The sequence below is a fragment of the Schistocerca serialis genome, chromosome 2 (genome assembly GCF_023864345.2).
Source record: "Schistocerca serialis cubense isolate TAMUIC-IGC-003099 chromosome 2, iqSchSeri2.2, whole genome shotgun sequence".
Classification (NCBI taxonomy): domain Eukaryota; kingdom Metazoa; phylum Arthropoda; class Insecta; order Orthoptera; family Acrididae; genus Schistocerca; species Schistocerca serialis.
The window spans coordinates 955602622-955629140 of record NC_064639.1 but is presented as its reverse complement, the minus strand read 5'-3'; the positions used below and the strand labels follow the sequence as shown (position 1 = coordinate 955629140).

Genomic DNA, 26519 nt, shown 5'->3' with positions numbered 1-26519 from the left:
CTTTTGAATTAAAAAAAATCTTGGTTGTAATTTATTCTGCGCTCTTTCGAATTAAAAACAATCTTGGTTGTTATTTATTCTTTTATTAACAACGTATTACGCCTTCGTGGGAGATGTACAGATTATCTATAAGAATAATAAATAAGCAAAAATTAGGGTACGGTCGTAGCCTGCATGATGCTAAAAGTGGATAACGAATTTTCACTGACCTTAACGATGGTAATCCTAAAAGTAAGGTCTCCAAAGCGCTGAGGCCGCAGGAAAACTGTTTGTGTGGCTAGTGGCTGCTTTTTCCTTTGCCCTCTCCATTCTGTACAGAAATCACTACACATTCGCTGGAGCTTTCAGTGGGTTAGTCAGTTGTTAGACACTACCGCCTTGTGTGAAGTTAGAGCAGTTATTCGATTCGACATTCATCGACAGTTGACGGAAGTGTATGGAGAGTCGTGTATGGATGTCAAAAACGTCCGCAAGTGGTATGGAAGGCTTGTAGGTAGCCGTACTGAAATTCATGACGACCAAAGAAGCGGGAGACCGCCAATTCGCTAGCAGACAATCGCGAAGATTGAACAACTCGTGCTTCGAGATCGACGGATCACTCTCAATGAGCTCTGCAATGTTGTTCCTGAGGTTTCTCGAAGCTCCATTCACTGGACTTTGGCTGAAGTGTTGAAATTTCGAAGGTGTGCGCAAGATGGATCCCGGGAATGCTGACAGAAGACCACAAAAAGCAACGCGTTGAGACTTCTCGCCAATTTCTGCAACTCTATACAGATGAAAAGGACAACCTTTTGCATTCAGTTGTCACAGTTGATGAAACCTGGACTTTCCACTTCACACCTGAGACCAAATAATAATCACGTGAGTGGCGGGATTCCGATTCACCAAAGCCGCGAAAATTCAAAAGAACACAATCTACTGGTGTCTTTTGGGATCGAAAGGAGAATATTCTTTGTCGACTTCACGGTTCCTTGGATGACAATAAACGCCGACGGTTATTGTCAGACATTTAAAAAAACTCAGACAGTCGATATAGAATCGAAGAAGAGGAATGTTGAGCAAGGGTATAAGCCTTCTCCACGACAGTCGGTCGTCAAACCGTCGATCTTCTGCAACACTTTGGGTGGGACATCATCACCCATCTACCCCATAATCCGGACTTAGTGCTCAGGAACTACCACTTGTTTCCCAAGATGAAAGAACACTTGGCAGGAAGGCGCTTCAGCGACGACGACAAGGTGAAAGTAGAGTTCCGACGCTTCTTTAATAGCATGACGGCGGGCTGGAATGACAGGAGCATTCAAAAACTGCTACAGCATTTACAGAAATGCATCGATCGCAATGGCGATTAAGTGGAGAAATCGTCGCGCGGAGTGGCCGCGCGGTTAAAGGCGCCATGTCACGGACTGCGCGGCCCCTCCCGTCGGAGGTTCGAGTCCTCCCTCGGACGTGGGTGTGTCTGTTGTTCTTGCCATAATTTAAAGTTAGTTTAAGTAGTGTGTACGTAGGGGAACCGATGACCTCAGCAGTTTGGTCCCTTACGAATTCACACAGATTTGAACATTTGTGGAAAAATCGATAAATGTTCAAGCTTCAAAACGACGTAAAATTTATTGTAAATAAAGGTTTCTGTATATTTTTTAATAAATTGGTGACCTTACTTATCGGATCGCTTTCGTAAAAGTTTCCATTTGCAATATTTTAAAAACCCGTATAACGGCTCTGCGCTAGGCTGAAGCATCCATCGAATCAGATGAACCCACACTGACCTTAAAATTTTCCTTCTCCACCATTTTAAAAGCCATAAATCGGCTCTGTGCTAGAATCAAACATGTGTCGAAACAGGTGAACCCGCACAGACCAAGTCAAAAACAACTAATGTAATATCTGGTAACCGCGGAATAGAATTCTAAATAAATAAACTGGACAAGACATAGAGGGTAACAATTGTTGAACTATATAAACACAGGGTGTTTCAAAATTAACATACCGTTTTTAACTCGTTGTAGCATTTGTTACGTTCAACTTACAATTGTAAATAATACAGCAAATGAAAGAGCAATTCAAACAGTTTTGTTTGCATACCTGTGCGCAATGGGGAGAGTATGGAATGACAAGGAGTGACTTAAAAAACGTGTCGAACGAGTGCAAATCTTTCACTCTTAGCCCCAAGAAATATCCCCGCCTTTATTTTTCGGTAGATCAACTGTAACTGATGTTTCTTATCTTGATGTGCTACAGCTATGGCTAGTGCCTCAATGGAACGAAGCTCAACAACACATCTGTATTTGGGAGCAAGACGGTGCGCCGCCTCGCTGGCATAACTCAGTACGCGACACAATGTGGTATCCGACTGTTGGATTGGGCGCAAAGGGCCTGTTGACACAGCACTTTATGCATGAGCTCCATGTTCACACACGATCTGACGCGATCATGTGAGTGTACCTCCGATACCAGCTAACCTATCCGACTTTAGAAACAGTGTTATTGCAAGAGTTACTCCTGACACATTGATCAAGGTTTCGGAACAACTCGCCTATCGAATCGATGTGTGATCGGTGTTAACACTGAATAATTTTAAGAAAAAACTGTTCGTGTTTCTCTTTCATTTGGTGTATTATTTATAACTATATGGTGAATGTAATACGTGCTACAAAGCCTTAAAACCCGTATATTTATTTTGAAATACCCTGTGAAATCGTCGCAACTTCTGAAAGGTTTGTATTAGGACTTTCAAACTGCACGGGGCATGATAGGAATTACGATGCGCATGCGCCTTGTTGTTGACGGCCATTTGCACGTGAAAATGTCACGGTGCAGCGCATTTGGGGACTAAGTAGCCACATTTCGCCATCGAGATGTTTCTTCACCCTCAACGGGTGACTGTTTGGTGTGCAAAGTCCGGTCACGGAATAATCGGTGTCATATTCCTGATGCCACGGTGACTACCGGACGGTAAGTAAAGGTTTTGGAAGATGATTGCATCCCCATTGTACAAAGAGACCCTTATTTCGACAAGATGCGGTTCATGTAAGACGGATCTCGATCCCATTAAAGCAGGAGAGTGTTTGACGTCCTGGAGGAGCACCATGGGGACCGCATTCGGGCTGTGGGATACGCAGAGGCCACTTGCATGGGCCTCGATTGGCCGCCATATTCTCCGGATCTGAACACATGCGACACCTTTTTGTGGGACTATATTAAACACAATGGTACAGCAAAAAACCCAAAACCATTGCTGAGCTGAAAACAGCTATTCTGGAGGTCATCGTCAATATCGATGTTCCGACACTTAAGCGGGTCATATAGAATTTCGTTATTCGTCTGCGCCACATCATCTTCAATGATGGAAGGCATGTCGAACATATCATAACCAAAATCCAAATATATATAGTGACGTCTACATGCCGAAATGGCAACGGCCTTGCCGCAGTGGATACACCGGTTCCCGTGAGATCACCGAAGTTAAGCGCTGTCGGGCGTGGTCGGCACTTGGATGGGTGACCATCCAGTCGCCATGTGCTGTTGCAATTTTTCGGGGTGCACTCAGCCTCGTGATGCCGATTGAGGAGCTACTCGACCGAATAGTAGCGGCTCCGGTCAAAGAAAACCATCATAACGACCGGGAGACCGGTGTGCTGACCACACGCCCCTCCTATCCGCATCCTCAACTGAGGATGACACGGCGGTCGGATGGTCCCGATGGGCCACTTGTGGCCTGAAGACGGAGTGCAGTGCACATGCCGAATAAAGTGTGTGAAGGCTGTAGTTTGTAACTAATTTACGTTTTTTTTTCATATAGTTCAATGATTGTCATGCTGTCCCTTCTTGAAGTCATACCGGCACGACAGGATGTATACCAGCCTCATGCCATTGCTCCCTTGTGTAGCCACTTGTCGCTTCTGCCGTGAAGCTATGGCGGCAGCTCTGTGTCCTGTACTTAAATGTGCACACGTCTTTGTGACTGTAGTCCTACATTGCCCAATTTTAGTCTGATGGTACGACTTTAATGCCGCATGTCTCGTTCAGTTGATTTACTTACTACTTTAGCATTCGCTGCTTCGTTCGTGTAGACTGTATGGCCTGCAAACACTTTTTTTTGTTACTATTTAATCGAAATTTTATGTTGTTCACAAACTGCAACACCTTCTAATTTCATGCGAATTAAGGTCATATAAGCACGGTCTTTTCCGAATGTACTTCTGATCGAAAACCGATGCTTTTAGCTGGAATCAAAAGTTTTTGTTACCTACGCCTTTTCCTTTCTTGCAAAGATATTTCCATAGCAACTTTTATTCACTAACAAATATTTCTTTATAACTAACCAAGAAGTAAAATACCAATTTTCATAAACATAACTTTAAAATGTTTCCAATGTAACAAAATATTTTCTTAACAATTTTCATCTCCTATTTCTTTTCCTTACGGGCTGAATTTCCAGAAGCATTGAAACACGTTGTTTTTTTTTTTTCTTTTTTTCGTTTCTAACCGAGAAGTCAAATGCCAATTTCCATAGATGTAGCCTTAAAAATCGTTTAGTAGTTCTTCGGTAATTACTTATTTTAAGAAAACTTTCACCCACTATTTTACTCCCTTAGCGGTTGATTTTCCAAAGATGCTGAAACACGGATTTTTTGTTTTCTGATTGAGAAACCAAATACCAGTTTTCGTAATTCTAGTTTCAAAATTCCTTTAATAGCAACATACTTTCAAATAGGCTTTCATCTCCTATTTCACCCCCTTAAGAGCGGAATTTAAAAACAATCCCTTCTTAAAAGAAGCCTACAGTACAAGATCCACACCCTCTACAAACTTTTAAGTCTCTATCCTTAGAGGTTTGGGCTGGGCGATGAATAGTGGGTCAGTCAGTCAGAACATTGCCTTTTATGTATAGAAATTTAGAATTGTATCCCGCGGTTACACGATATTATATTAGTTGTTTTTGAGTGGGTCTCTGCGGGTTCATGTGATTCGACGTGTGCTTTAGTCTAGCGCAGAGCCGTGTTATGAGTTTTTAAAATGTTGTGAAGGGAAAATTGTAAGGCCAGTAATATTTCCTTATTCACATCTAGAATCGTGCAAACTGCGACCGTACGCCAAGTTTTGCTTGTTTTGTTGTCCTTAAGGATAATCTGAAGGTACCCCACGAAGGCGAAACGCGTTGTTTATAAAAGAATAGGTTGCAACCAAGACTATTTTTAATTCAAGTATTCTACATACGGTTGCTGTACCAGACGGTCTAATGGAGTGGAAGAAATTTTTTTTCTGTGTTCTCTGATATTACTATTTCAAACAGAGACAAACGCACATCTGCTACAGGGCGCAGCGGTATAGGCAATTACATTATTAAGTTTATCGCATAAAATATGAAATTAAATTCACAGAAAAATGCATTGCAAGTTTAACTGAGGTTAGTAAGAAGTATCCACAACCAATAACTACAAAATAAGAAATAACTTTTACGGGATGCAGAAGGATTGAGATGAAACGTTACACCGCCGGTTAATTCACTGAAGAGGCAGTATGTGTCAGAATCATTCTTGTGCTAAACTTTAATGCTCCATATTGTAAAACACGGCGTTAAAATATATCACTAACGTAATTTCTTAGAAATGTTTCTTCTAGATAAACTTATACTGTTCATTTAAAATCTGTTCTTGAGACTGCTTTTTGATGCTGAAGACTACCGTTTCCTCTAGCAAATAAGAGCCGTGTTGTTGCAAGTTGCACTTCCATGTTTTGTTTCCCTGAAGAAAACTAACCCCCTTGCTCCAATGAACTCTGTTCCTTTTTATCTTGTGCTTTATATGTCAAATTATTTTTCATTTCGTGATTATCGGTTGTGAAATTTATCATCTACCCTCAGTTAAAATTCCAACATTCTTTCTGTGTATTTTCTTCGGTTTCTTACACGATAAATTTAATCGAGTGACTGTGCATCCTATTGTGCCCTCCAGCATACACGCGTTTGTCTCTATCTTAAATATCTAGCACCATAGAACACAGAGCAATTTTCACAGCAGAGTAAGTGTCTGCACTACATGAGACGAGTTACTCACTGTAAGCAAATTTCAGTGGTATGTTCTCTGTCACTTTCTTTACTTTTTATACAATGGCCTATATGTTTTAAGTAGGTACAACTTCTTACGAATAATACTTTTTGTCTGTTTTTTTGTTTTACAAATGGACTTGATATCTGTGATAATTGTGCCAGTAGCTACTGTAATTGTACGAAACTCTTATTAGGGACGGCGCTGGCATATTGCTTTTCCCTGCACCGTTGTGTGCTGCAGCTTAACAGTCTATATTTTGATGTAGCATGATAATGACCTAGGGTGCGAATAGCTAACCGCTAATAATGGAGGAAAGTGTTTATTTCAATATAAAAGAACAGCCTGTACAGACAGAGTTCCAGTGAGGTATTTCAGAGGCCACAAATCGTTTCATTTCTGTCTTTCCCAGTATTCATGGTTTGAACCGGTATATAGCTGCGGTCTGCAAACATAGTTCTTCGTGAACCATTTTTCAGTTTAAAAGTTTATTATTGGAATATTAGTGCTTACTCCTTTTCACCGAAAGCCTTTTTGCATTGTGAAATCATTACTATCGCATGTTTCCGGTTACGTCTTTTTTTTATCTACTTCTCTGGAAAACTCAACCAACTCTTCAAGTGTCTGTTGCACAAGTTTAATATTTAGTTACAAAGTGTGTCCAAAAGCTATAAAGTGTTTCCTTCCGTGCTAGCAGTTAATTCTTAATGTATTGATAAATTCTGAAGTATTCGTCGAAAGGATCTACTTCAAAATCGATAGAAAAGAATTTATTAGTCTCATGCATTCGTTGAGCCATTTAACCTTAGATTACTATACTCTCGTAAAATTTACGATAGCAGTTGGTACCCATTCGCGGTTCGTGCCCAACTGGTATTGTCAGTATAGGGTGTAAAACAGGACATTTTGTACGTATTTTGTATGTGGTATACAAAATGTGGTATTGTCATTGACAAGTGCATAAACTATAAATTATGACTTCCTTTGAATAAAATATAGAGTACTCACAGTAAAATTTACGATGATTTTGTAACAGTGTAACATTTTCCCCCCCAGTTTAGTATTCTAGGGTTTAATAAATTTGCTTTCTTAAGTTTCCTGATAAATTATTTTTGAATATTTTTAGTTCCAAAGAAAAAGTACAGGCTAAAGTTTGATGTTGGTCGTCGGTGTGCTTGGTGGCGAGTGACCGCGAAAGTAAGTTAATATTCGCTCGAACATAAAATATTTCGTAAAATATTTTGACAGATGTTTGTAATTCCATTTTTGCATTGTGCAGATGCAACGGAAAACATATTTTTCTTATCATTAAAAATAAAACTTTTTTAATGTGGAATTTTATGAGTTCATTCTACAGAGCGGTCCCAGATTAGTCTAGTACGACATTGGGTTTAACGACATTTACTAACAGGGCCCGCAAAATACAGAGATTAACGGGTAGTCCAGCAGCGGCCGCCTAGCGCTGCTGCACGGCGGCAGCAGACGCAGACGGCGCGGCGCTGCTCTGCACACAACACAAGATGTGGCAAATCCGACGAGGAAGAGTTAAAGGACAAATATTTACCGACATAATAAGCACTAGAGGACATATCGCTCTGAATGAAACTGATAATCACTCATAAGCCATTAACAGTTGCTGTACCTTCAAAAGACAATACGACAGCCTTCACAAAATCTATATAAATAAAAATGTAAATGTTCGTTTGTTCAAAATAATTTGTCTCCGAAAGTTCTTGACCGCTTGTTTTGAAAATTTGACACGTTTCAGTCTCTTTCAGGCGTGTTTTTAGGTACCTAGGCCTATTTCTTTAATACATACGCGTGTCTGAGTATAACTTTTTGAGATTTTTGTAACAACTATTTCCTAATATTAAATTTACAAAAAATTGTTACATATATTAAAAAATAGGTATATAAAACGAAAGCGTATTTCAGTGCAACGTTGTTTCAAAATTACAAAGCGTTCGGTCAAAAACTTTCGGAAATTTGCGATTAGTAACATTTACAGTTTCTGTATATGTACAAATGTAGATGTTCGTTTCTTCAACGTCTCAAATTTCCGAAAAATCTCCTACATCTACATCTACATTGATACTCCGCAAATCACATTAAACTGCCTGCCAGAGGGATTCATCGAATCACCTTCACAATAATTATCCATTATTTCACTCTCGTACAGCGCGCGTGAAAAACGAAACCTATATCTTTCCGTGCGAGCTCTGATTTCCCTGATTTTATTATGATGATCATTTCTCCCTTTGTAGGTCGGCGTTAACAAAACATTTTGCATTCTATGGAGAAAGCTGATTATTCAAATTTCGTCAAAAGATTCCGCCGCAACGGAAAACGACTTCGTTTTAATGGTGTCCATCCCGAATCCTGCATCATGTACGGGACACTCTCTCCCCTGTTTCGCCATAATACAAAACATGCTGCTCTTCTTTGAACTTTCTCGACATACTCCGTTAATCCTATTTGGTAAGGAGCTCAGACCGCGCAGCAGTACTACAAAAGAAAACGGACAAGCGTAGTGTAGGCATTCTCTTTAGTAGATGTGTTACATCACGGGCATGTGATGAGAATGGAGCCAACTAGAACAGCCAAAAATAAATTTGAAAAGACAGGTGGATGGGAAAAGACCTCAAGGAAGACCTCGAACCCGATGGATGGACTTGATTACGGCTAACCTAGTGACCAGAGGACGGACGGTGGATGATGTGCTCCGTGAACACGTGTATTTGGACAGAACGAAGTGGAAGAGGCTCATTACCAGTACCTGGGAAACTGGAACTGTTAAATGATGATGATGATGATTTGTGTGGATGACCTCACACTTTTCATTATTTAGGGTCAATTGCCAATTTTCGTACCATTCTGATATCCTTTCTAAATCGTTTTTCAGTTGGTTTTGATCTTCTGATGACTTTCGCTGATTGCTTTGAAATTTTGACGAAACGTTGAATTCTAATGTGGGCATGTTTTCAGGTACCTAATTCTGTAATATATGGACGTATATAAATGGAAAACATTATTACCAAAAATCTCAAAATGTACGAGTTACTTTAAATTTTACATTCTACTAATAAACGACTACAATACATACTTTATATATGTATAGGTCAGGGAGAGGGAGAGAAGAAATGGACAGACGGGTGGGAGGAAATGGGCAGAGAAAGTGGGGAGGAAGTGACGGACTGAGAGAGAGAGGAGGTGGGAGCAAGAGAAGACGGACAACAAGGAAAGGAGGAGGGGTGATGGACAGAGAGAGGAGAAGGAAAGAGATCAGGACGTATATCCAACTCCCATATACATCGGAAACGCGCGCTTTCTATCTTCTTTCTTTTGTATTTAAGTAGACTGAGTCACAGCAAAGCAGGGCCAAGTTAATACGCAATAAAAATTTGCCCCGAATGTTTTCATACACATAATAGAGTCTGATGACGAAGACAATCACGTCATGCTCCTCATGAAGCAGATATTAAAATAAAAAGAACAGTAAAATGCGTGGGATTTGTGAATCATCTGCGGAGACTTCAACAGCTGCAGACGTGATATACAGTGAACGCAATTATTGTGTGAAGATTATGAACCATTAGGTATTAACAATGATGCCTAATAAATGTGTCTCCGTAGCAACATTAACGAAAAAAGCCAAGAGATAAAACCTATGTTTGTGCTATTTGATGCACGTAAAATATTAACTGCGGTAATGTTAGGAGAGTTAAGGTTCGATTCAGGAAAATGTTAAAGCGCAGAAAAGGTAGTGGTAATTCAAGAAGAAGCAGTACACAGTTTGCATTGATTAGCAAAGAAAAAAGAAACAAATTCACCGATCAGAATGGAGAAAACCTGTTCGTAATCGTAAGACGTTTTCAGAAAGAAAGTGGCGGTAGTGAGATGGAGGCAGAAGGACCAAAAGGCAAAAGTTAGCAGCAGTGTGGACAGAAACGATGTCTGACGTCAACGTCGTTCAGTGTTCCATTTAAACTGTGCTATATGAAAGCAGGGAGTGGTCAGAACGTATTGGTGGAGTAAGCAGCCGCAGAGAGAAACAGACGTACAGCGGTTTACAAGCTACTGAACAGTTCTGTAATCCGGTAAAATGCGACTATAATATTTAACATTAGAAATGCGAAGTTAAATGAAACAAATGTAATACAACGAACCCAGCAGGAGTGTGGCACTCGTGCAGTTTTTGTTGACTACAGTATCATATCCTTGTATGCAAGGCGTCGTTAGGAAGTTGAACGTCTTCTGCTACTGTCTTTCGTTAGCGATGGAGTGCTGCAGTGCCGTCAGGAACTTCCGAATATTCAGAAGGTAATTTTCAGCAGTTTCACGTTTCACACAGTGTGTAACGAACGGTAGAAATGAATGTGCGGCAAACTTAACAGTCGTCATTCGACGATGGCCCACGCCCAACCTCTTCACGATTTAATAGAACTGGAAGCGACCCTGTTACATCGGCTAAGATACCATACGACACGGAAGTAAAGGCTGTGAGAATTAAGTACAAGCGTTTGGAGATTTCTTCGCGTAGTTGAAGAGATGAACAACAAACACAGAGAATTAACAAAGTAAAAAGTAGCATTACGGTTGTACTGTCTGATGAGATGCATAAAGCCAACTGAGCGTAGCGAAACTGAAGGCGAACGGAAACAATGAAGTTTTGTTAGAAATTGATGAACGTGGAAGCCAAATAATACAAACATCCAAACCTGAACACACAATGTCTGAGGAGAAGGGCGATTCATCCATACTGGAACAAAACACAAATTATTCTACTTGACAAGACTGTCAAGAAATCTCTGGTCACTGTGAGAAATTTACCAGATATTCATTAATGTCATCACCAACCACGAAAGAAACACCTTAAAATTTAATTACCTAGAGGAACAAGCCGGCTTTAGAAGAGAATGTAACACAAAGGACCAATCTGCAAGCGGTGTACGAAATTAAATTATAGAATCGAACAATTAGTACGAATCACCTCTTCATCTCTTTGTTTGGTTTTTTTTTTTTTTTTTTTTTGATGCAGAACAATTTGCCGGGACAGCCATTGAAACAACAAGGCACTTATTCGAACGTTAATATATGGAGGACAGCCTCCATCAAACAGCAACAAGGTCACCTGAGATGCTACGTCGCAGGCTAAATTAGCGGTCTGGTAGAATCCACGTTTGATTTGATCCATTATGGATAGTTAATGAAAACCTCCGACTGTGGAAACAATCGGTTTGCTTATAAATAAATTTTCTGCTACCAATCACGATTTTCTTTTATTTGTATTTTAGATGATGCGTATAGGGAAATGATTCCCGTTTCCGAGTCGTTTTTCTTTGTGTATGGCACAGTACATTGACAAAAACGCACTTGAAAATGGGAGTCATTTCTCTATAGGCGTCGTGTAAGATATAAATAAAAGAAAATCATGACTGGTAGGAGAAAAAATTATTTCTAAAAAAAAATCATAGAATCCCCGTTGTCACGTACGAAAGAAAAATACATCGAAAATAAAACTAATAACAAGGTTTTATTGTTGAGAATACTCTTCTTGAATTGATTACAACTTGTGGTTTGGCAGGAGCCATCTGCCGTTCAAATTGCATGTTTTTGTGAAGTTTTCATAATGTTTTTACAGGTGACAGATCATAAGACTCAATCAAGTACTTCCGAGAACTTCAGCAGCAACAAGATAACATTAATTTAAAATGTATTTGTCATTCACATCTGTCTAATTTACCAGATGCCACGTATTGGCAGTTACCTTGCGGGCTACATGAATAACGAGGATTCTAGCAAACTACTTTTTCATCCTGTGACGTAGCATGCATATTTTGGTTACAAGCTGGACCGATTTCTCTTGTAACGGAGACAGTCATGTATGTTCTAGTACATTTGATGTCTGATAATACGGTATAACACACGGCTTTAAATCGTAGAGTATATGTCTATTTTTATTTTATATTTATGTATAGATCCAAGAATGGTTCCTGTAGAAACGAAACCAGTCATCTAAAAATTTCAAAACAATCTAGACGGTCAGAAAAAATCAATTTTACAGCGAGTGATTGCGGATATTCTCCGAGGACTGTATGTCGGTTCTTGCAAATAATTAGGTGCTATTACTGAATACGAGAAGTAGATGCGAAAGAACATTCATGGCCTATTCTGAAAAGCCAACGTATCAGAAAGTTGAGACTCGCATCGGTACCTGCTCTCATAGTAGAATGGGCTGCCACCCTTGGTTAGTGATTCAAGGAAAAAAAGAAATAAATTCAGAGTTTAACGTCCAGTTAGAAACAAGAACGAAATAGTCGGAATTCTATCGAAAGGAACTTGACCAGGTGTCAAGATTTAAATTCTGACGGACAAGGAACTGAATTCAGGTTCTCTGGAAGAGAAGGCCAGCGTGTTAACCACTGCACCAGCTAGTCTCACCCTTCAGTTTTTCGCCTGGCCGATACTAAGAGTGGATGTGCGACTAAAGCCGTAGCACATTTAAAAATATTCTTGTCGGCAACCTCGCAAATTTTTGCGGTTTTATCGTTGGGGTGACCTAAACATTTTATCTCAGCGCCGGAATCATGCACGCATTTATCTGTTACACTTACACCAAAATATCACATTCGCCAAATGTAACTCGTTTTGAAGGTCATGTCAACGCAAACTTTAACATAAGTTGGCTATTTGGAAACTTTGTATGCTAAAAATTAAGGTTTTTACTCTATTTGCGGCATGGTACTTATCCAGCGCGTTCTCCTTGAAATGCTACACATTATTCCTATGTAATGGTTCAGCTATTCCACGCCATCCTTGGACTTTGTTTCTTGCAGATAACTTGCAGCCTCTTGGTTTTCTTTTTCTCTGAGCGCAGTTTTCATTCTGCTTTGTAATACTGGAAGCGTCTTTCGGCCGAAGTATTTCGCCTTTGGATTCACCATCCCCGGCTGTTGTAAACTTCTGTAAAGCGTTAAATGGCGTTACTTTAATCGAGATATATCTCGTAAATCTCACACACACAGATCTTCACGAATGTAAGTTTTTAATACTGTTGAATTTTTTGTTTACCATCTACGTGCGCATTATGCAGTATTTCAGTACAAGCATTCCAGAACAGCACTACTTGCACAGAGTAGTTCAAAGCCAAAATTGGCCACTCAGATTCTGATTTGGCGTGGGTGTCACGAAGCATGATGGTATTGGAGACAGTAGCTACCGTATGATCTTTAGCACGAATCGTTCGGATCGACCTAAAGTTGAATGACCACAAAATACTAACTGTAGCAAATGCAGATGCCAGGCTGTGATCCTTGGAAGAATATCTCTTTTCTTTTTTTTGCATCATGGATATTCTAACCGTCACAAATTCCTCTCCTGTGCCAACCTCTTCGTCTCAGAATTGCATTTGCACTCAACGTTCTGAGTTGTTTGTCGGATATATTCAGATCTCTGTCTTCCCCTAAATATTTTTACCCTCTATTGCGTCCTCAAGTATCGTGGTAGATATTCTTTGGCGTCTTAACACAAGTATCAACCTGTCCCTTCTTGTCAATGTTTGCCACACGTTCTACACCTCGTCTATTCGTCAGAGATCGTTCTCATTTCTTACCTTATCACTTTACCCTATTTTCAAAAACCTTCTATAGCACCACGTCTCAAATGCTTCTATTCTCTGCTGCTCTGGTTATTGTCCGTGATTCACTTATATAAAGTGTCGTGCTCCAAACGTACATTCTCAGAAGTTCCTTGTAGACTTCTTTTGATCAACAACGCCGTCGTTTCCTGTACTAGCCTGCTGTTTATATTCTTCTTGTTTTGTCCATCATGTATTATTTTGCTTTCAAGGTAGCCCTTTTGTCTACTTTGTGGTCTCCAATTTTGATGTTAAGCCAACGGCTTTGCCGCAGTGGTAACACCGGTTCCCGCCAGGTCACCGAAGTTAAACACTGTTGGGCTTGGCTAACACTTCGATCGGTGACCATCCGATCTGCCGAGCGCTGTTGGCAAGAGGGGGTAGCTGAGAAGCTACTTGATTGAGATCCGATCTCGTAAATTGACATACGGCCGGGAGAGCGGTGTGCTCACCCCATGCCCCTCTATATCCGCCTCCAGTGACACCTTTGGGCTGAGGATGACACGGCTGGCGGTCGGTGCTGTTGGGCCTTCATTGCCTGTTTAGGAGGAATTTAGTTTTAATTTTGATGTTAAGTTGGTGCCATTTGTGCTGGTCCTCATTAGATCCGTATTTCCTCGGTTTACTCTCAATCCTCAGTGTATGTGCCCAGTAGACTGTTCATTCCATTCAACAAGACCTGCAGCGCTTCCTCGCATTCACTAAGGACAGCAATATCATCAGTGAATCTTGTCATTTACATTATTTCACCCCGAAATTTAATCCCACTCTTGAGCCTTTCACTTATTTCCGTCATTGCTTCTTCAGTTTATAGTCTGAAGAATAAGGGGGGGGGGGGGGGGCAGGGCTACATCCCCGTCTTTCTAATCCGAGTACTACCTTCTTAGCCTTCCATTAGCACGTATTCTTCTTGTTTCTCGTACTTTTGTATATTAAAACCTTTTCACTGCATTGGCTGGCTGTACAGCAACCGTTACCAAGTATTTCAAAAATAAAACAGCCTTGGTTGTAGAATAACGATTATTTAATAACGCGTTTCACCCTTTTTGGGCATCGCCAGATTACCTAAAAAAGAAAGGGGAAAATAGGAAAATATTAATACGAAAAGGGAGCATGGCCCTATCATGATAATTATACCGTATCTGGTTGTACATATTAGTGCGTAGGCTGTCCGCTGCTAATTCTAGGGCAGCACTTTTTCCATACATTCAAGCTGCACGTCAGTACTTTTTACTTTTATCATCTTTTCTGCCATTGTTTGTAATTCGTTTCTATACGTTTGTAATTTTTGTTGTTGTTGTGTATTATAACTGTTCATCATATCTTAAATGCAGTAATTTCTATTTTACGTGTATCAACGCCACCTAGCTGGGGTTTCCGTTACTGCCGGCCGGAGTGGCCGTGCGGTTCTAGGCGCTACAGTCTGGAGCCGAGCGACCGCTTCGGTCGCAGGTTCGAATCCTGCCTTGGGCATGGATGTGTGTGATGTCCTTAGGTTAGTTATGTTTAATTAGTTCTAGGCTACTGATGACCTCAGAAGTTAAGTCGCATAGTGCTCAGAGCCATTTGAACCATTTTTTCCGTTACTAAACGTCACGCGGAGTACAGTTTTCCTCTGGTTTGACGTATATGGTTACATGTTTGTCTTAAGGAAACTACTGCTATGTATACAGATGACGCCAGATATTTACGGATTTATAAGCGTGATCCTAGCTCTGTGCTTCTACGTCTCTGGGTGCTGGTTGGTGTATTTAAGGTAAAATTTGCAATGTCTGCCCTGGCTTCCTAGCGTTTTTTTGCTCCTTTTGCCTGTTCTTTCGAAACTTATTACCGCGATATTTGACTTATAGCTTCAAGGCCTATCTCGTACGTTTTGACAAACGCTTATTTACAGCATACTACGTAAGTTTTCCCTTACGACTATTTTTAAATTACTTAATTACTCATTGTAGAGGGGCATGATAGGACCCCTTCCTGCTTTTCCATATTAATTTTTATTATTCCATTTCCTTGTATATAATCTGATGATGCATCAGAAGGGTGAAACGGATTATTAAATTGTCATTATTTTTCAGCAATGGCTATTATATTTTTGAAATATTGTATATTATTCGTCTTCTGTATACTGAGGAGCAAAACACTTGTTCGGATAGCTGTTGAGTATTTGTCATCAGTCAGTAATCCTTCCAAATTGAGTTAATGGCATGGATAGAGAACTAAGAGCGGCGCGTTTCGTCACTGGATCGTCTGTTTGCGTTTCTGAGAACATCAGCAAACTCCATCGGCAGATGCCACAAGCGATGCGTTGTGTATCACGGAGATGTTTACTTTTGAAATCCCGAGATGAGTCGGACAACATATTGCTTCCTCCCACATATGCCTAACGAACTAAGCATTCGAAAATCAAAGAATTCGGAGACCGTATGGAGGTTTATTGGCAGCTGTTCTTCCCATGCGCTTTTCCCGAGTGGAACAGAGAACAGGCGAAGTGCACCAGAAGTACGCTCCGCCACACCCGGAAACTTAGCTTGCGAAGTATACGTGTAGAAAATACTACGGCCGATTCCCATTCTTGTGTAATCTGAAACTGCATATTAGTCTCAAATGGCACCGTAGTCGACGTGACGCTAAATCACCAACTCCGTTCCTTCTTCCAGTGGTCACCGCAAGCTGCGAACAGGCTTCGTTAAGCACTGCGGTGTTATCGGCGCTGAAGGATCCACTGCGAGAGGGAGAGGCAGCCAGGCGCTTTTGCATAATCATTCTGTGGTTTCCTAGTTGCCTCTGATGCGCCAGCAACCGACATGTCAGATGACGTCAGGCTGTGTATTACTCAATACTCGCGGTCACGCGTATAGCATCGTGACCAACGTAAGCACACAAACACAGTGAGACTGCTACACTTCTGGCCACTTAAACTGCAACATCATGAAGACGGCGTGTAACAAGTGTCAGACTGGCTCGAAGCGTTCATGCTTTGACATGCAAATGATGCGTACTTAAGTCTAAACGTACAACCTAGAAAGGAGTAACATCATGGTCATTCTACATAAAAGTTTTCTGGGTTTGGTACCGCGTCATATTGTAAAAATTACTGCTGTTATAGAAAAGTCAACGTTTCGACCACGATTGCAACGGCCTTCTTCTGGGTCTAATGGCGCGTTCTAGCTATGCAGTGTCCTTTATATTTGGTTGTTAGTGTTCACGGCGCATGCCATCACGTCATAATTTTAAATAGGTAGTTGGTTTATTGGTCACTTAAGGAAGAAGGAGAGGGAACTTTATTTTAATAGGTTGTTGCGGTGGAGGGAGAACGTGACCTTTGTTGTCCATTGGCGCTTGTGTTATGTACCATGATTGGTGGCCACCGTCGAATGAGAAGTTAGCTGCTGTTTACCAACTGCTGGACGTCGGCCGCGCGGCGGCAGTTACTCGCCGGTAGTGCTCGTGCCTCGTGTTAACAGTGCGGTCTGTTGGGCTCTGATTGCTGGCAGCCAAGACGGGGCATGCCTGAGTCCATCCTCCCTGTTCATGTTGTTAGGGTGTTTAAGTATTTCGATAGCCTCTCTCATCTTGCTTTTCGTCATAATTGGCTGCTTGGCCAACACACAGGCTTCGTTGAATTTTATTTCTTTTCCGCAGTCATGGTAATGTTCTGCCACTGCGGAAGTAGAAAAGAATGGTACTATCCCATTTCTAGACGTCGAAGTGAACAGGAGAACGGAGGGCACACTGGGGCACAGAGTATATCGTAAGCCCACACATACTGACATGTATCTGCACGCCCAATCCTACCACCACCCAGCGCAGAAGAACTCTGGCATCCGCTCTTTGGCAATCCGTGCTCAGCGCCTATGTGATACCGAGCGAGGTGGCGCAGTGGTTAGCACACTGGACTCGCACTCGGAAGGACGACGGTTCAATCCCGCGTCCGGCCATCCTGATTTAGGTTTTCCGTGATTTCCCTATATCACTTCAGGCAAATGCCGGGATGGTTCCTTTGAAAGGGCACGGCCGATTTCCTTCCTCATCCTTCCCTAACCCGAGCTTGTGCTCCGACTCTAATGGCCTCGTTGTCGATGGGACGTTAAACACTAATCTCCACCTCCTCCGCCTATGTGATAATCAGAGGCCATCGAAATACTTAAACACCCTAACAACATGAACAGGGAGGATGGGCTCAGGCTTGCCCCATCTTGGCTGCCAGCAATCAGAGCCCAACAGACCGCACTGTCAACACGAGGCACGAGCACTACCGGCGAGTAACTGCCGCCGCGCGGCCGACGTCCAGCAGCTGGTAAACAGCAGCAAACTTCTCATTCGACGGTGACCACCAATCATGGTACATAACACAAGAGCCAATAGACAACATAGGTCACGTTGTCCCTCCACCGCAATAATCTATTAAAATAAACTTCCCTCTCCTTCTTCCTTAAGCGACCAATAAACCAACTACCTTTTTGAAATTATGACGTAATGGCATGCGCAGTGAACACTAACAACAAAATATAAAGGACACTGCATAGCTAGAACGCGCCATTAGACCCAGAAGAAGGCCGCTGCAATCGTGGCCGAAACGTTGGCTTTTCTATAGCAGCAGTAGTTTTTACATTATGACGCGGTACCAAACCCAGAAAACTTTTATGTCGACTGACTCTGGTCGCGGAAGCCTACGCAATTATATCATGTTCATTCTGTTTATAAGGACAGATCAGGCGGCAGAAATCGCATTTGAATGTTTATAAGAAGGTGTTATGTCTGCTGTAGGAAGAAGAAACACATGTCACCAGGTGTCGGATTGAACAGTAGCAGGATCTTGACGTGTTGAAGCTACAGTTTATCGTCTCGTCATATTCTTGCTGGAACTGATTGAGTCCCACGACTGTCAATTATGGAGTTGATAGGATCAACAGCGCCACGCAGGATCTCAACGGTTCCATGCGACAGTCGTATTGTTCGGTCAGCCATTCAAGGCTGTACAGCCACGTCATATTGCTCGTTTGGTATCACTTATTGATACCGCCCCACGGCATATCAAGGTTGGTACAGAATGGCAAATTTTTGTCTCACGCCGATAGCAGTCATATTGGACCCAATGGTGCGCATCCACTGAGCCACACTTGCAGCAGCTCTGCACCACAAGCCACGTCTGCTGCTATAATTTAGGACAGCCGGTGACGCTGCTGAGCCCACTGGCACTTGGAGCACTATGCTACTTCACCTTCATTTGTGCTTCGTCCTTGTGATAGGTGAACTCTAATTCTTACATCATTATTTGCAATGAGTCTTCGTAAGGTTGGAGAATACAAGTTGCATAAATAAATCTTCTGTTTGTTGTATTATCTTATTCGTCAGTCATTTCCGTTCTTTTCCAGCTTTCCTACGACGACAGCTACCACATTGCTCTGTAGCCCAGCTCTCCTTACCGCTGAGTACGAAGTCGTGTACAAGACCTTGAGGGCAGATAACAGGCTTGTTTGCAACTCAAAATGTGTCCACACAGACAGTGAGACAACCTCAGCAGCGCCACGGACTGTCAGCTAGGCTCCTTTGTTGTGGCTTCATTTGATGCGTCAGCAGAGAGGGAGAGAGAGAGAGAGAGAGAGAGATGGCGACAGTACATCGCCAAACGGCAACACTGGAGCGACACATCCTCTTCTTCACACTATTCTCTGTCCTGTAAACAGCATCACGATGAGCATAACCACGAGTGGAGGCTCAGAGTACAAGTAATTTCGGCAGATTGTTATCACCGTCCTCAAACGGACCCAGCACGTGGCGTGACTGAAGAGGCGCCATCGGATGCACAATACGATAATCTCTGGTTCACATAACCGATAATTTGTGACACTAAGAAACAAATGTAGGACTTGTTAAGACCGATGGCTTCGATGTTTTTTTAATGCTATCTTTCAACACGATTAAGCAAGACCGCATATTCCCTGTACTGTCTTGATACATCGCGTTTGAGAACTGTTGGTGGCTGCCCTAGCCAGAGTGTTCTCCAGATCTCTAGCCACAGAAAGGTGATGGATTAACGAGAGACTGACATTATGATGGATGAACGCTGGCGCAGAGTGGAAGCACCATGGGACGAACGTACATGTAGAGCTTCACTCTACCAGAACTACCGTTCGGTAGCTTTGGTACACTACACAAAGGACGCAAGAAATGGTAGGATTACCGGTAATATTAGTATAGTTGATAGGGAAGGAAACAAAAACGAATGTCTAATAAAGAAACTGGGAGTCGGCACCCTCTCTTTGTTTCTGTTTGTTTGTTCGTTTTGCAAATAATTAGACCCTCACATCTTTCAGTGTTAGGCCATTGCGTACTTTAAAATGGCGTTTTATAGTAAAAATTAGTTGATCGCATAACTTCTGCACTTTCATGTAACCAAAGCAATTACTTTTGATGCAAGTACAGTTTGCATGCATAAACATAAATAAGTATATATAATTACTGTTGTTATTCAGTACTCTATAAAACATTGCTCATCATGATCAAAGGCAAGAATTTCTGCTATTATTGATAAACGCGTAAGTTAATTCTGAATAACAGAAATATGTTTTATATAAGTTCGACGAAGTAGTGAAATGATGTTTGATATATTTTTGTTTTGCGTTTTTTTTTTTTTTTTTTAATTTTTGTTGGGGAAATTCCATCTTCCAGCGCTATATGATAAATCTCTCTTGGTTTTTTTTTATTGTTACTACGACATCACTCTGATGCACGTTGAATTCAACAATTTTCAAATAAAACCTGAATGCAACATTGATAATTTCAGTTTTTCTGCATACACTGTTTATTCTTGAGTCCAGACATGAGGCCCCGCCCGGTTGGCCGTGCGGTCTAACGCACAGCTTTTCGGGCGGGAAGGAGCTGCTGGTCCCCGGCACGAATCTGCCCGGCAGCCTTGTGTCGAGGTCCGGTGAGCCGACAAGTCTGTGGATGGTTTTTAGGCGAATGCGGGATGGTTCCCTTTATTCCGCCTGAGCTACACTATGTCGGCGATTGATGCCCAAACAAGTTCTCCACGTACGGCCGGCCGGAGTGGCCGAGCGGTTCTAGGCGCTTCAGTCTGGAACCGCGCGACCGCTATGGTCGCAGGTTAGAATCCTGCCTCGGGCATGGTTGTGTGTGCTGTCCTTAGGTTAGTTAGGTTTAAGTAGTTCTAAGTTCTAGGGGACTGATGACATCAGCTGTTAAGTCCCATAGTGCTCAGAGCCATTACCATCTCCACGTACGCGTACACCACCATTACTCTACCACGCCAACATAGAGGCTACAGTCGTCCAGTGTGAGACATTCCCAGGTGGGTGGGAGGGGGGGGGGCGGGGGTCCACCGGCGACCGAACCGCACAATGACACTGGGTTCGTTGTGGGGCAGCGGAGGGGTGAAGTGGACTGCGGTAGTCTTCGTGAGTTGTGGACCACTGCGGCTGCGGCGGGGACGGAGCCTCTCCGACGTTTCTAGGCCCCCGGTTAACATACAATACAATACAATAGACATGAGGATAACTATCTAGAACAAATATGTTCTGTAGACTGCCCAGTTCTTTATATATCCTCACTCTGTTTCTAGACGATTCACCGTTTTCGGTTTTTAGGGAAATCTCGTAAGACACTGATCTTATATGTGAAGAAAACGATCGTTACAAGGTAACGCCCGATAGGTATGTAACACACACGTCGTACAGCTAATGCGGACATGACCTTAACTGACAAAAGTTATTAGGAAAATTACCATAGTCTACTCTTTTGGTAGTGTTACGGTAGCCTACTGTAATTTTACAACGCTACGTACACGAATCTGTCATGTACACTGCATGCGCAATAAGTGACATGTTGCAGTTTTAATTGCAACCTGTGTAGCTACCAGATAGCTAGAGCGTCACATCGCAAGTTCTTTGGCATTCCTCAATCCCTTGTCTTCCTCCCCTTTTCCTTATCAAAACTAATACTGTGAACAAATCGGGAGTATCTATTTCGCTGAAAAACAAGCAACAAGAGTAACAGTCATATTTACTTGAGTGAGCTATTGTGAGAACGTCCACGGTATAGTAGCTGACTTAAAGCAGCTATTTTATTTGACGCCAATGTACATTTCGTAGCACAGATTTTATCATCACGTATTCCACAAATGATGTGCAGCATCACTGCTAGTTTCTTTCTGAGTAATAAGCACACCGTAAAATAATTGTTTGAATAAAAACTTATTTGTAAAGTAGCATGTTTTTAAATCAGACTGAAAAGTATAAAATTATTTTTCCTGGCATCATATAGAGTCTATACTCCATACGGATAGTCCTGAACATTTGTGAGTGCGGATTTCTAATAGCTATAAATGAAAAACTTGGGGCAGAAGCATTACAGAATACTAGATGAATGTCGAGCATCAGACATTAAGTAGAGTTATAGTAAGGAGATGGGCTATTGATGCATCAGTTATGTATTACGTACACCCCACGATTTTCATTTTAAGAAGAGAAACACGTGAGTAAAAAATTAACACACATCAACATAAATGTGACATGGTAAGAAGAACCTTAAAGGGTAAAACGGAAGGAGAAACGCATACGAAATTTTATGAAGTCATGGCAGTAACCACAGAGCTATAAGGAATAGAAAGTTGGAAATTAAGGTCAAAAGATCCAAGATAATTTCAAAGATCAGAAATCAAGTTCAGTTAGATCCGTCCATAGCTGCACAATAGAAGACAAAATACGGAATGAAGAAATCAGCAAAGAACAGGGGGGTTCAGCCATTAACTGAAAAAGTGCTACAACGAAAGCAAGATTGGAAAGAGCATGTTCATCGTATGTTAACTCAGTGAACACCTCGACAAACAATGGAATACAATCCTACTGGAAGGAGGAGTGCGGAAAGCCCGATGAAGAGATGGTCATGCCACAAGAGGCAGGAAGGTGTAACCCTAGATTGGCAGAAAAAGAAGAAAGTTTCATTCTGTACAACTAAATGCTCAGTCCATAGACATTATCCCTCTATGAAAATAATGACATAATTTGCAAAAATATCAGTAGTCGTGCGTCCATTGGTATATTTTATACTGTTTATGAAAAGGCAACAAAGTAAAAAAGATATTTGGTGTCATTCTTACGTCACATGTATTCTTAACGTGTAATTCCAATTACAGCATCCAACAAAAACAAGATAAAATTAACCTTCACTGCGCATGAAACATGTCCAAGGAAATACTTATCTACTCCCCTCTACCGGCCTCCCCACCCCCCTCTCCATATTTCTTTTGTATGCCACTACCATCACCAACTATCACGCTTCGAGAATACATCGAAATAATGTATGCCTCCTTTGCTGCGTGACTCCTGAGTTAAAATGAAAAACAAGGGTTGCTGTCATGGAAGAAATAAACAAAAAGTTACTGAAGCGGTGGTTAAAGTGCACTTACGGTGTCAGTTGCCCTTCCGCTGCGTGCTGCTGTTGGCAGTTCGTTATCGTTGTTCGCAGCCAATCAGGTCACGGTATACGGTAGCCAATGAGAAACACTCAATCTTGTAATCTTGGCTGGCACAAATATTTGACTATTTTTTCCGAATATTGCACGATTTTTGATGTTGTTTGTAGGTTGTAGCCTGATAGTACATTCACGAGCTGCAATAATGCAGGGTGGCACAAAAGTAATTCATATTTTGAGAGGTGGTTGAATGGACCAAAACAAAAAATAATGACCAATGTAAATCTGGATCTTAAATGTACACTTTAAGATCTCTGAACACTTGTTCATCTTCGCTACTGCGAAACACATTTCTTCTAATGAATGAGAACTCATAGCTCTTAAGATAATGCATTTAAGAGCCCGTGTTTACCGGACTTTTTTTGTTTTGATCCATAATACCACTTCGCAAAATGTGGAAAGCACAGGCCCCCCAGTAGAAGAGATGGTTTTCACTGTAGCCAAGACGATGTAGAGCTCACAGCTCACCCCGTGTTTACTGGACATTTTTTTCTTGTTTTGGTCCATATTACCAGCTCTGAAAATATGGATACTTCTTTTCAATACCCTCTATTTATAATCTTAGTTGTCACGAACATTTGGCTGTTTCTTTTTTCCAAATATGTGATGATTTCCGAATTTTTGGTTAGGCTGGGACCTAACTGGCCATCTTAAAAAGCTACAAGTGAAACAAAATACAAGCTAGCTTCATTTACGAAACACAGAAAATTACGAACGGGCAATGTTGTTGGCTACGCGTATCAACCGCCTGCGGCCGTGTTCTGTTCCTATCATCCATCAAGTGAACCGTTTCCAAACAGCAGTACGAAACGGACAAGGCCACGGATACCCTTAAGTTCACTCTTACCGAAGCGGACAGCCACAATAGCAGCCGCGACGGTGTACGACTGGATCACTTTGGTACGTACAGCAGTGGTGATGACGTCACGCGGGCCACGTGACAGACAGCGCCGCCCACACGGAGAAGCAGAGTTGTTGGCGGGCTGCGATGCTTCGGCTCCTCTCGCCTCCCCGCGGCGCCGTACGACTGGCGCAGGCAGAGATGTGTGTGCCTCTCCAGTCGGCGTCACGGATTACGCATTGAGCAACGCGCGCCGGTCCACAGCATCCGGAGCTGATAAGGCGCCTCCTCAGTGCGCGCAGCGTAGATTGCTGCTGCTCGCTGGCTCTGTGCGGCCTCTTGCTAGGCCCCTATTAGGCGGACGAATTTCTGCTCTCAGTTGACTACTCGTGGCTAGTGAGTGGACGCTGAATACAGCTTACCGGCGGTCGCTATTCTGGGCCCAACTCGCTTCTGCTCGTACGAGGGGTAGTCACAAGGTTTTAGTCGTGTTTTTGTTGTGGTCTTCAGTCCAGAGACTCGTTTGATGCAACTCTCCATGCTACTATACCCTGTGCAAGCTTCTTCATCTCCCAGTACCTACTGTAACCTACATCCTTCTGAATCTGTTTAGTGTATTCATCTCTTGGTCTCTCTCTGCGATTTTTACCCTCCACGCTGCCCTCCAATACTAAACTGGTGATCCCTTGATGCCTCAGAATACGTCCTACCAATCGATCGCTTCTTCTATCTCTTTGTCTCCCTCTACGATTTTTACACTCCACGCTGCCCTCCGATACTAAACTGGTGAACCCTTGATGCCTCAGAATACGTCCTACCAATCGATCGCTTCTTCTAGTCAAGTTGTGCCACAAATTTCTCTTCTTCCCAATTCTATTCAACACCTCCTAATTAGTTATGTGATCTACCCATCTAATCTTCAGCATTGTTCTGTAGCACCACATTTCGAAAGTTTCTATTCTCTTTTTCTGTAAATTATTTATCGTCCACGTTTCACTACATGGCTACACTCCATACAAATACTTTCAGAAAAGACTTCCTGACAGTTAAATCTGTACTCGATGTTAACAAATTTCTTTTCTTCAGAAACTCTTTCCTTGTCATTGCCAGTCTACATTCATATCCTCTCTACTTCGACCATCATTAGTTATTTCGCTCCCCAAACAGCAAAACTCATTTACTACTTTAAGCGTCTCATATCTTAATCTAATACCCTCAGCATCACCCGATTTAATTCGACTACATTCCATTATCCTCGGTTTGCTTTTGTTGATGTTTATCTTATATTAGTTATCATCTCGAAAAAAATCAAGTTGCGTCCATTCATTCATTTCCGTGTCGAGTCAGCTTTTCTGATGACCTTGTCATTTGCCCCAATCAAGTCCTGCCTTGCGGCTCTTCCAGTAGAGGACATACCAGCAAGTGACCCAGATCTTGCGTTGTTCCACACACGCAAGACTCGTTCACATTAGCTGTAAGGCTGCCCCGTTTTTGCATGTTTGTCTTGCAACGGGGAACGCCCAGCCCACAATGCAAGTAGAGGCTCTTTGTCAACATGTGCGCATGAGTGATTCCATTCACACATGGGGAGAAACACGCACGCCACTCTAGTTATGAAGCTGCACTTGCTGGCCCAAATGCGCCTGTGTGGCTGGCAAGTGGGCAGTCGCTTTGTTTATCAGAGCCAGCCAGATGAGCTGACGAAGTGCACAAGCGAGTCTGCAACATAGACGTGTCCCCTACAGGCTGACTGAGGATCACCAAATACACATAACAAAAACAGTTTTGCATCACCCCAGTTCCCAGAACTCCTGAAGATATACGTTGACTGTGGATATTGTATCACAGAGACAGTCCCTTTGACCGTTCAGAGATGTCACTAAAATCGCCAAAAGATATAAATAACCATGCATGAGCAGCGCTTATTGGACAGAGGAGGTCCAACAGCCGATCAGTTCCAGTCATTCCATCAGGAAGGGGATACACGGCTCGTGTTGTCTATAGTTCAACCATGCCTAGACGGTCAATACCGCGGTTCGATCGCGTCCCCATTTACTTTGTGCCAGGAAGGGCTCTCAACAAAGAAAGTGTCCATGTGTCTCTGAGTGAACCAAAGCGATGTTGTTCGGACATGGAGGAGAAACAGAGAAACGGGAACTGACGATGACATGCCTCGTTCAGGCCGCCCAAGGGCTACTACTGCATTGGATGACAGCTACCTACGGATTAATGCTCCGAGGACAGCAAAGCCACCCTGTTGAACAATGCTTTTCGTGCAGCCACAGGACATCATATTACGATTCACACTGTGCGCAATAGGCTGCAATATGCGCAACTTCATTCTCGCCGTCCATGGCGAGGTCCATCTTTGCAACCATGACACCATGCAGCGCGGTACAGATGGGCCCAACAACATGCCGAATGGACCGCTCAGGATTGGCATCACGTTCTCTTCACCGATGAGTGTCGCATATGCCTTCAACCAAACAATCTTCG

General features: G+C 42.3%; 1 protein-coding gene and 1 pseudogene across 3 annotated transcripts in view; one reads left to right on the top strand and one right to left on the bottom strand.

Moving 5' to 3' along the window:
• The window catches only part of LOC126458335 (uncharacterized), a 214863-nt gene extending 190640 nt beyond the window's left edge, over window positions 1–24223 (bottom strand). For 2 of the 3 annotated variants that reach the window (XM_050095295.1, XM_050095300.1), the window contains exon 1: window positions 24091–24223. The gene's annotated coding sequence lies outside the window, so the exon portion shown is untranslated. Of the gene's footprint in view, window positions 1–24029; window positions 24047–24090 lie in introns of those variants that run through there. The other variant, XM_050095299.1, reaches the window with a different exon arrangement.
• LOC126458944 (5S ribosomal RNA) lies at window positions 3415–3531 on the top strand (annotated as a pseudogene).
• Window positions 24224–26519: the final 2296 nt, after the last annotated feature.